This window comes from Suncus etruscus, chromosome 3 (genome assembly GCF_024139225.1).
Source record: "Suncus etruscus isolate mSunEtr1 chromosome 3, mSunEtr1.pri.cur, whole genome shotgun sequence".
Lineage (NCBI taxonomy): Eukaryota > Metazoa > Chordata > Mammalia > Eulipotyphla > Soricidae > Suncus > Suncus etruscus.
Window position 1 is genome coordinate 50031673 of NC_064850.1, and position 9975 is coordinate 50041647.

At 35.6% G+C, this 9975-nt stretch overlaps 1 pseudogene; it reads left to right on the plus strand.

The window, feature by feature from the left end:
• Positions 1–8186: 8186 nt before the first annotated feature.
• LOC126005404 (uncharacterized) lies at positions 8187–8304 on the plus strand (annotated as a pseudogene).
• Positions 8305–9975: the final 1671 nt, after the last annotated feature.

A 9975-nucleotide genomic window follows, 5' to 3' on the forward strand; every position in this document is an offset into this window, starting at 1 on the left:
TTTATAGAGGGGAAGGTTGCCAGATGAAGACGCAAAATAGAATGCATCGTATTGCAATTCACTCAGAAATATTGCCATCTACAATGATCTCTATTTCTCTATTTTAAGTGACACAAATTGGCTTTATATAGATGAAACAGAAAGACAATGACTGGAAATGCATCAACCAATAGAGAATCAAAAAATAGTGGAGAAATGGCTTTAGTGGGAAGACCTATTAAGGATAAAGTCTGCTGAGCTGCAAAACCAAGAGTAAGTCCGAGAATACAATGCTTAGAGTCTACAAAGTTAGTCCAGAGTGTTCCCAGAGGTTTTCTAGCCATTTTCATTTTAGCTTCACATGTCAAATATTCAGTATCTTAATAATTCAATTTCTAACTTCTTTACATAAATTTTCTCTGAGATTATTCATTTTATCTGAGATCATTAATTTTTTTCTGAATTCATTTCTATCTCCTCATATGAGCGTTTCTGAGTTTTCTTGTATCATTTGGACTAACTCTTCTGTTTGACTTATTATATTTTTATTATAGTAATTTTGAACTCTGAGTGTCTTATACCAGAGAATATAGGATGCATTGATATAAATACTCCATAGCTTTAAGGCATATTCTTAAGAGCTGTTCTGTTATTATATCATATTCCCATGCAATAAATCTTGCGATATGATATGATATACATGCTTTATATTTTTATTTTGCTACTTTGTGTTTTTTTCTTTTGTTCAGTGAAGAGCTGGATTTCTTATGCTTTAATTTTACAGCAAGTAATTCTATGGTTTTTTAATATTAAAAATAATAAACAAAGTAAAATTGAAATTTAAAAGCCATAAAATCACTTAGATTCTGTATCAAGTCAACAAGAATAGAAAGGATATGAAGTGACTAGTTGGTGAAAGGAAGAGCTCCTTATCAAATTCATGTTTATCAAATACACACACAAACACACACACACACACAACTGCCTCTTCTGAGCTCTTATGCCTGTGGCATGAAGCTAATAGCAAATTAAGATAATAAAATGAACTAGATTTAGGACTTTATAGGCTAAAGAGAAAAATAAATCAAATTTGTTTTTTTTTCTCTGAAACCATAAAATTTTCTTTTCAATTCACCTATTTTCATTACTTTCACCCTTAGTTGAGTTGATTTTTAAGCAGTTGCACTATTGGAATGATGATATTCATACATCCTGAAGTATTTATGTAAGTATTTATCAGAAGTTATATATAGAAAAATGAGGTGAGCTCATATTTAGTTGATTTTACATATTTAAAAGTTATTTTAAATATACCTATACCAGACACCATTCTATAATATATTATAAGTTATTCATCTCACTCTCATTATGATCATATGACTTGTATTTTTCCAGATAGGAAGCAATGCAGAAAGATTAACTAGTGTCCAGAGCCTCATAACCAGCCTCTCCACTATTCTGAAAATTCTGGCAGTAAACAGCTGATTCCACAGTCCAACCAGGCCCTCAACTATTACTTGATGCTAAGTCTCTTGAAAGCTTAAGCTGGGAGGATTTAAGCAGCATTTTCAGCAGATTTCAGCAGTTCTAGATGCAAGAGTGGGAGCAATAATGGCTTAAAGTTAATACTACTACACAGAAGAACAGATGAATGGCCAATAGATAGGTAAGAATCAGGAAAGAAATTTCAGGCTGAAAAATCCATCATAAACCTGTTGACATCTAGGCTGATGATAGACACTACTGATTTCCTTTCTTCTAACCCGCTGTAGAATACATAGCTATTATTTTCTGTCCCAAATCACTTAATTTTCATATGTGTTTGTCCCAAATGAACTTCCATTCATCTCTATATGAATCTGGAAGGGGATTTGGCAATGTCTTAGCCAATGCACCCCACTCTGCACCAGACATTTCTAATTAATTCAGGCTCTCCCTGGACAAATTGCTTAGCATAACTTTGCAGCCTCTTTAAAAGAAAACCTACCCAACTGCTTTATAACACAACTGATGTGGAGCAAAGCTAGTCCAGACTTTCTTCAAAAAATACATATAATATATACATCTACATCTAGATCTACCACATACACACATATATATATGTATGTATATATATATATTTTTCTACCCAGCAACTAAGGTGAAATAACTTGGACAAAGACTAGGCACTTAAAGATGGGTTTGAGATCGTGTATTTATTTTTTGAACTCAGAAGTGTGCACTTTGATAAGTCAAGGCTGCGTTGCATGTTCTAAGGGCTCTTACTCAGAAAAAATTTCTTTCAGCAGCCTCCTTTGTTCATTTTTATGAGATAAATCCATGCTGCAAATAAATGGCTTTGTCATCGTTTCTCCCAAAGTGGTGTGTACAGCATGACCTTCTGATTTTCCCAAGTGTTCACTCCTACTGAGGAGTGATGGTAGTCAGGTCTATGAACACTTTCCACTTGATTTGGGGCTAAGAAATCCTGTACCCTTTTCTTTGACCTCCACCCAAGTCTACTGAATTGCATCATTCTTTTCTCCAGATGGTTTGCCTTTTTTTTCCTTCTCTTTTCTGATTCAAGTCCAAAGTATTTTTACTTGAATTTCTTGCCATATCCCAAGAAGAAGAACAGCTGCTGGATGAAGCCTGACACTGCACAGTGAAATGTAGGTAGTAGCCCACTCTTCACAATTGAGGCAACTTCACTCTCATATTTCTGGAAAGAGCCCCTCTTTTTTTCTTCCATTCCCCACAAGGCTATAGTGTTTCAAATGAGATTAAATATGTGAGACTGCTCTGGTTTTGTGGACAGTGGGGATGTGAGGAGAAAAAAAAATGCTCTCATAGATTTATTCTTTACTTGAATTATCTGGTAAGATATAAAATGAATAAAGAACTTCTTAGGATCGAGTGGAACACAGCCCACCCAATGGATAGTAACATCCTCTTTGTCTTGATATGTCAACATCTCTACCAATCACTTCCTCCCACAATATATCATTAACCATGGCTTTCAAGGTGAAATCAAGATGGAAGCAAAGGATGTTCTTTTCTAAATGGAATTGGGGGATGTACTTTTTGATATTTAGATGCCCGGAACATGGGACTCAGAGTGATAAACCAAAAACTATAAATTAGAGCCAGGTATGAGCATTTTTAAAGCGTCCATGTAATTCCAATCGACAGGCATGGGGACCATTGGCCTCTTGTCCCTAAAACACAAGAGTAGACTCTATTCATAGCCCTGTAGGAATCACCTTAAAACAGGTCATTTCATTTCATGTCTGGTTCCTACGAAATGAACAATATATACTAATTACTTGAAATAATTATTTCAATGCATGAAAATTGAAAATCACTCTTAGTTCCTCTGGATGAATTTCTCTATTATGATGATCAGAAGGGCTTTAAGAGTTGTTAGTTAAAAACATTAGTAGTGAAAGATAGTAAAAAGTTAGTTAATGGAAATTAGTGAAAGACATTAATCTGAAGTTCTATAGTTTTTTTCCTTTTTTCTTCCATTTTTTTTTCTCTTCTTTCTTTCTTTGGTAGTTGTTACCAAATTTTTTTCTTCCTTTTTTCTTATCCTCTTTATCTCCAATGATGGTGGAATGGATGCTCAATCTACAACAAGCTGTAAAGTGGAGACCAGTTGCACTAGCATTCTGGGGGGTAAAGGAGGGAGATATGGGATACATGCTGGGAACATGGGTGGAGGGAGGACAGCACTGGTGGTGGGAATGTTCCTCATTCATTGTCACTATGTACCATAAATGATGCAGTGAAAGATTTGTAATGCACTTTGGTCACAATAAAAATTTAAAAAAATAATAAAATAAAAAATATTTATAAACTGTGTATTTGAAAGTATAATTGGAAAAACTGTGACAATTTCATCTTTGAGAGAAAAAAATATCTTTTGGATAGATATCATCTTTAGGGTAAGTCATTTAATTGACATTTAGATGGTAGATTTATTTACTATGTACAAGATTTTAAATAAAATATAGTTATTTCCATGAAAGCATGTTTCAAGGGCGGAGTAACCCTGTATCTTTTAGGCCAAGAAAATTTCTAATTCTAATTCTAATTTCTAAAGGCCAAAGCCTTTCTAATTTCCCCCAATTTACTGTGCCTATGCAAAAACCAAACCAACCAACCAAACAAAAAATAAATAAAACCTTGCCACACCAGCCCTCCTTTTTTTCTTTTCATTCCTTTTCTTTCTTTTCCTTCTTTCATTCTCGTGGTCATTGTTTGGCTATTATATTTGTTGCTGTGGTGGTTTTTTTTTTTGTTTTTTTTTGTTTTGTTTTGTAGTTGCTAGTTTTGGTCTTTTGTGTGATTTTTTTTCTTTTGTTTTGTCTCTTTTGTTTTTGTTGTAGGTTTTTATTTTTTATATTTTTGTTCTGTGTTTTTAGTTTAGTTTTGTTTTTTTGTAATGTTTTTCTTCTTTATTCCCTTTTTTTATAAAATTGATATTTATAACCTCTAGAAGGTCTCCCCCCAGTTGTTTTGGGGGGAGGGGTGTCATACCCAGCAGTGCTCAGGGTTTACTCCTGGCTCTATGCTCAGAAATTGCTCCTGGCAGGTTTGGGGGACCATATGGGATGCTGGGATTCAAACCACCATCCTTCTGCATGCAAGGCAAGTGCCCTACCTCTATGCTATCTCTCCAACCCTCCCCCAAGGGTTTTTTTTTTTTTTTCAAAAAGAACCACATAACTTGAATCATTTTGTTTTGCCTCATAAATTTAGGGGAAAGAAAAATGGATGGTACCAGAACCAAACAGTCGTATGAACAATGAGTAGAAATAAAAAAGGATCAGACTTAAACACCAAACCCAAAATCAACAACAACAAAACCAATAGCCAACCTTCAACAAGCTATACACAGAGGAGACTAGTTACCCTAGCAGTCTGAGAGGCAAAGGAGAGGGATGCTGGGAACTGGGGTGGAGAGAGGATATAACACAGGTGGTGGATATCCCTGATTCAATGCCACTATGTACCGCAAATATTACTGTAAAATACTTGTAATTCGGGGCCGGGCGGTGGCGCTGGAGGTAAGGTGCCTGCCTTACCTGCGCTAGCCTAGGAGACGGACCGCGGTTCGATCCCCCGGCGTCCCATATGGTCCCCCAAGCCAGGAGCGACTTCTGAGTGCATAGCCAGGAGTAACCCCTGAGCGTCACCGGGTGTGGCCCAAAAACCAAAAAAAAAAAAAAAAACTTGTAATTCACGTTGGTAACAAGAAAAATTATTTACAAAAAATAACTTTTGTATGCTAAAGCATGAATTTACTAATACTTTAACATTTTTAAGAATAAAGTTTTGATATTTTTTAATTAAGGGTCCTTTTTATTCTGAGAACTTCATATTAAATGTACAAGTGGGACAAAGATAGTTGTATCCATAGTTATTTTTTCCCATTCCCAATAATTTTATTCGGTGCATTCTTCATACTATCTCAAGGTACAACTAAAATGATACGGAATCAATGTCAGAAACTGCCATACTATCAACAAAGTACCTATATGGTAAATTATGATCAACATCAGCATTTTAAATCATATTTTGGACTTTTCTTTAAGTGAAATAAATAGAAAGAGTGGTCCTCTAGATGCTCAAAGAACACTATCAAACATGTAATGTTAAATTAATAAAAGCCTACTTAGAACTAATTTTCCTCCTCTCTTGCTTTCTTTTTCTCTCCCTCCCTCTCTCTTTCATTCACATTCACATTCTTTCTCTCTCCTTCTTTCTCTTATTATTGTACTTATATTATTTTGTTTGTTCAAATTGAAACTGGTGAGCAGTATCATCAAATCTTCAAGAGCAATCGTCAGATATGCTTATATTCTTAGTTGTGATAAGAACCCATGTACTTACTTTGACAAGAAAGTATTCTGTTATGAAATTTGGCTGGCTCAAGAACCATGAAGAAGCCAAAGAAACAAACTCCGGCAACGTTCCAGGAAGACTCCCAGAATAACACTCCAACTGACCCACCAAGGAAGTTGAGGAAGTTGATGCTTTTACTAAAATAAGGAAGCTAAACCCCTTTGGTTTATATGTTGATATGAACAAGTCTGCAATGTTTCAGAGTGAGAAATAGAAACATTACATATATGTGTTACTGGGTCACCACATAGACATACAGGTGACTGAATTCTAAAAACCAGATTAAATGTTTATTCTCAGAAAAAGAGATTATATCTAAGAAAGTGAAATTCACAAGACAGAGACATATGAAAGTAATGATATTTCTGTGTTATGCAGTATCTGATATTTACTCAACTAGGTTAAGTCATTAGTATCAGACCTGTATCAAAATTAGTGATTGTGAATTATTAGTTTTTTCTAGTACTGTTCATCTCTCTCTAGAGATTTGTTTATTTCCAGTTTTGTATCAACAAATGACTTCAGTATATAGATACATAAGATTCCAATAGAAATGTATGAATTAAAGCTTTCATGGAGACTAGACCTTCACCTTTGAAAGTAAATATGTAAAAATGTATTTTTCTTTCCAAATTGAGAGTATATTAAAATGATTAATTTTGAGGGAGCAGAATGATAGTAAAGCAAATGGACTGTTTGCCTTGCATGTAGCCAGTCCAGATTTGATCCTTTGCAACCCATATGGTTCTTTAAGCCTGCTGGGAGTGATCCTTTCCAGGAGTAAGGCAAGTAAGGAGTAAGTCTGTGTAACACCCCGCAAAAACTATAAAATGATTAATTAGGGGGAGAAAACGGGGTGGGGGGACAAAAAAACTGGCTGAAAAATGGGCCATAGAAAGAATAGCTAATGCCCTTGCATTGAATCTTGTATATAGAAAAAAGGAAAGCAATAAAAGTCAATTTGTGAACAGCTTATCAACACTGCCCTATATTCAACAGCATATAAATGTGATTAGTAATTTAAAACTAAAGAGAAAAGAGGTCATATACTTTAGACAAAACTACCTAACATTTAGGATGGAGCCATACCCAACCATTACACAAAGAAGCATGGGTTACCTTTAAAGCAAAAAGGAATCATCTTGAAATAAATCCTGAGCTTAGATCACTGTCTCTTGTGTGAATTATCTAGTACAAATACAACGCATGTGAAGAGCTTCTAAAAGTCCATTATCACTTACTATTGGAACTACATTGTACTTGATGAAAGCTTTCCACATCACTCCATGAAACTTAAACCTCTTACACTTCATTTATTATTTTCTTTTCTTATCCAATCACCTGGTCAAGTCTGAGCAGTAGCCAAAAATATTTATTTTCCCTAAAAGTTTCAGAATACCCCTTCTCAGAGCAGATATTCCAAATACATCAACCGATTAATTCCTATTATAAAAATTATCAGGGAAAGCCTATGGTTCAGCATCTTATGAGGAGGTAACAGTACCAAATTCTAGACTTTAGAAATATAGATGATAAAAATGGTAGAGCAGGATTAAAATGCAGATATATAAGTTGTAATAACAAATGAAAATCACAAATAATTTATATGTAAAGCTAAGTGTGTCTATGAGAGAACACATAGAATATTGTCATCTTTTAAAAATTTCTTCAGTCTCAATATCTTAAGAACACATATTTTATTAAAAAATAACCATCCCTGCTCTTTGATTTTTTACCCCATTCTATTGCTTTTCTTTCCTTCAAACAAAACCACGTAACTCGAACTATCTAGCTCTGTCTCTCAAATAGAGGGGGAAACAAGGGAGGGTACCAGGACCAAACAAATATACGATCACTAGTACTAAGCTAGACACAGAGGGGACCACCTACTCTAGCAGCCCCGAGGGGTGACGGTGGGGGATATGGGTTGCAAGAAGGGAACGGGGGTAGAGGGAGTACAAATTTGGTGATGAGTATTCCCCGAATTTAATGTTAATATGTACCTAAAATACTACTGTGAAAGATATGTAAGCTGGGGCCTGCGAGGTGACGCTAGAGGTAAGGTGTCTGCCTTGCAAGCGCTAGCCAAGGAAGGACCGCGGTTCAATCCCCCGGGCGTCCCATATGGTCCTCGCAAGCCAGGGGCAATTTCTGAGTGCTTAGCCAGAAGTAACCCCTGAGCATCAAATGGGTGTGGCCCCAAAAAAAAAGTAAGCCAATATGGTCAAAATAAAAATTAAAAAAACTGGAAAATAAATATTTAATAAATAAATAAATAAACTAACTAACTAACGAACAAGGGGAAAAATAACCATCCTGTCTACGGCCATACCACCCTGAATGAGCCTGATCTTGTCTGATCTCGGAAGCTAAGCAGAATTGGCCTGGTTAGTACTTGAATGGGAGACCACCTGGGAATACCGGGTGCTGTAGGCTTAAAAAAAATAACCATCTTCTCTCCCATTTATATCTCCATTGTTATTAGTCAACTTCAACTATGCCTACATAGTTAATTGTAGTAAGACAAGACTGCCAATGAGGTTCCATGTTGCTAGATCCTTTCTTTCACCCATCACCAGACTCATCTTATAAAAGTAAACATTATGCTTGGTAACTTTTCAAAATTCTTCAAAGACTTCTATTCATTAACAGGACACTGCCCAAATTTCTTATGATGGCATAGCAATTTTTTGATTAATATAACTACCAAGTAATTAACCTCTGTTCAGTTACATAACGTAAAGATTTTTCACTACAATGGCTCCACATACTTCATGTTTGCTATGGATTCTGTCTAAGACAACTATGCTCTTGAGAAAGATGAGACTCCTAGATCTTGGAACTAATCCTGCTGGTCAAAAGTAAAATCGAGATATTTGGGGTTACATTACATGGGAATAAGCCCACCATGATTCTACTACTCCACTGACTTCTTCAAGCTTGTCTGCCTTATTTTTTTGTGTTTAGGTTTAACCTTCTTTATTTACTTCCCACTACCACCACCAGGTCTCAAACTTTATCTTGAAGATTTGAAACAACCAAGACCTCCATAGAAAAAGCCCCAACATACGTTTTTACTGCCTGTCAGAGATTCGGACCATGTTAGATTGCCATCTAAATGAGAAACTATTTTTACCACCATCTTGAGACTTCTGCAGTGCTCTGACCAAGAGGTCAGCTCTCTTGGCATAGCAGTGTCATAAGATAGCATAGAATAAACCCTGTGAATTCAAGAAGAGGACTAATTTCTGAATTCTAGCACAATCTAGTCCAGAATTATCTCATCTTTATCAATCTGTCCCTAAGAGGTTCTGATGCTCTTGGAAGATACCATGTAAGTCATGGTTTTACTTTCTAGCCATTGATTCCTGGATGCACGTAATGTTCTTTTATATAAATACTGGCTCTTCTTAGACTCTCCTTACCTTTTCTTAATTATCCAATTCCTAATCACATGCCATTTCCAAAAAAATTTTCATTAATATCCCAAAGCTCACTATCATTTAGCATCTACTTTGATTATTGAACCTTACATATTGTATTGCAATTTACTTTGGTCTGCACATATGTTTATTTCCCAAAGGCTTATATCTCCTTAAGGACTAGCTTAGCCTTTTGCAGCTCCTTCCCCACTCGCAGCTGAGACCATATGTGCCCTATAAAAATGTCCCTGGGGCTACTCCAACATTTCATGGATTATTTCCAGGATCCACTCCCTATTTTGTCCAAATCCCTTGTTCTCATCTAGTATGCACTTGCCTCAAAGCCAAATGCCTTATTTCTGAATACAGTGGTGAATTCTGCTCCTCAGCTTTGCCTCTTAAGGTTGTTCCCTTAAAACACCCTCATGATTAGTTTCATCCTTGGATCTACTGGAGGACTGGAGGTTCTTGCTTTGTACTCACAACTCAAAACATCCTAGACTTTACCTAGTTTATCCTCTAAAATCTTTTAGAGTATATTTTCTCAGGCAGAGTTTAAGCAAAATAATGTATTTAGGTATATAAACATTTTCCTAATAAAACAATATCTCCTCTTAGAGGGGTAAGACATTGATTCAAGTGTTTAAAGTTTTTACAATGGTAAGAAAATAGCTTATAACCCACA